The sequence below is a fragment of the Etheostoma spectabile genome, chromosome 4 (assembly GCF_008692095.1).
Source record: "Etheostoma spectabile isolate EspeVRDwgs_2016 chromosome 4, UIUC_Espe_1.0, whole genome shotgun sequence".
Lineage (NCBI taxonomy): Eukaryota > Metazoa > Chordata > Actinopteri > Perciformes > Percidae > Etheostoma > Etheostoma spectabile.
Genome location: NC_045736.1, coordinates 32939241 through 32941242, shown reverse-complemented (window position 1 = coordinate 32941242; position 2002 = coordinate 32939241). Strand labels below are relative to the sequence as shown.

At 41.8% G+C, this 2002-nt stretch overlaps 1 protein-coding gene and 1 long non-coding RNA gene across 2 annotated transcripts in view; one reads left to right on the top strand and one right to left on the bottom strand.

The window, feature by feature from the left end:
• chd6 (chromodomain helicase DNA binding protein 6) overlaps positions 1–2002 on the top strand; it is a 150379-nt gene that overhangs the window by 8203 nt on the left and 140174 nt on the right. The window lies entirely within an intron of this gene.
• Positions 1–2002, bottom strand: part of LOC116687347 (uncharacterized) — an 18709-nt gene that overhangs the window by 10663 nt on the left and 6044 nt on the right. The window lies entirely within an intron of this gene.

The window sequence follows — 2002 nt, the reverse complement described above, 5'->3', positions numbered from 1 at the left end:
ATATATATATATATATATATATATATATATATATATATACTGAAATAAAACATACGCAAAAGGCAATTTAACGTATAGTTGTGGCACTTCAATAAATAAAGTCTAACAGAATGAAAATATATAATTATTTCTTTAAATAGAAACTTGTCTTCTTTGTAAACATTGTCCATATGTTCCCTTAGTTTACAGTCTATATTTTGAAAAAGCAGTAGAAAACCGCAGAAGATTACGTCCTTCGATGTTAAACTCCTGCTTCCTGTAACTCCTACATTTCAGCTGCTGATTGGTTCTTTCATAGTCCGCGTTCTGAGTTAGTACACCCATACGTCAGTAGCCCCGACATATTAATGAGTACTGTTCACTGTTTTTGTAGAATGTTAAAATAAAGGGCAAATGAATCGGGGTGTTTGAGGAATGTTGTCTCGAGCTCTGGTGGCTGTGGCGGAGCCAGAACCCAGCGGCGCTGCTCGCGGTGGAGTCCTGGGGTCACATGGCCGATGGCTCGCCTTACGGGGAGTTGTTTCTATTTATTTTAGACCGGTAATCTCATCGTGACATACAATTTCATTCTTAAAGCACAAATTTTCTGCTAATTTTCAGGTTCATCATGGTATTTAGAGGTTGTACCAGGATAGGTTTGTGTTTTTAATTTTCAAAAAACACCATATTGTTGTCGTACTGCACATTGCTGCAGCTCCTCTTTTCATCCTGTGTGTTGAGCTCTCTGTTTTAGCTCCAGAGTGAGACAGTAAGTACTGCTTGCCAGTCAGTTGCAGAGCATGAGGACATGCCTTTCTAGCAGCTAAGGGAACAAATATTCAAATGGTTCAGCTGATGATGTAGACGGCCCTGCTCACCTGAGACTGTATGTGTGGAAGCACCTGAGACACAAAACAACACCCAGTTTTTTACATAAATGGGCACTTTAAGCAAGGCCTTATAAAAGTAAGTGGCAACAAGGTCATCACTGCGATGACATCTCAAATCATTTTCACTGACCTTATGATTGGAGGGATTTAAACATGTCAAACAACAGATTTTTCTTGGTTAAAGAACGACAATTACCAGATAAATGAAACCCTGGTGTGTTTGTCTGCCAGTTCGGCCACATAAGGCTGCAAAATGAGTGAGAAGCAGACGGTTGTTTCATTTCTGAAAACCACATGCTCTTCCAATAATATTCATGGGTGACAGGTGTGTCGGGATAAAAGAACTCTGCACCAAGCTGGAAAATAGCCTCCACAAGCTGTCTTTCTCACTTAGATTTAACTACAGTCTTTTTTGTGGGGGTTTCATGTCACTCTTCTTTCAGTCTGTGTTTTTCTTTAGGTTCAACTTTCTGTTTTGGTGTGGAATGGAGGGCTTTGAGTGGAGGGGGAGAGCGGGATTTCCATGTAATCTGGAGAAACCATCAGTCTTTTGGACTCCCAGCCCACTGCTTTGAAGGCTGCCATCACCACCCCGCCAGCGTACAGCTACGTCTTCCATGAGTCCCCCCGGAACTCGCAGACAGCAAGCATTAAATTAGTTCTGTCTGTTTCACAAAGAACCGGGCTGGTTAAAGTCCAGTTAACTGACGTGATAAACAAGCTCTCCAGTTAGCTAATGTCCGCTCTCTGAGCTAACGTTAGGCTGTGACAGACAACGGTAGAGAGAAACATACCCACCTGTGGGTTGGGAGCTCCAGGTGAAGCTGACGTAGATTATCCCAGTTTTTCCATGCTGGTCGGCTTTCTTCTTTGGCATTCAGTGGCAGTCTAGAACATTTGCAACATTAGGTGTATACGCTGCCCCCGTCAGGCCTGGAAGGATTGCACAGTTGAAGCCGAAACCCAAATTTCGTTTTTTTTTTTTTTCAATTAAAGGTAATCCAGAGAAAATGAAGCATTTAAATTCGAACCCCTGCTGTAGCAGGAAATGGTTAAGGCTCCAGCATGGCTAAGCAGGAAGTCAACATTTAGGATTATTGTCTCTACAGATAAACATACTCTGACTCTTTAAA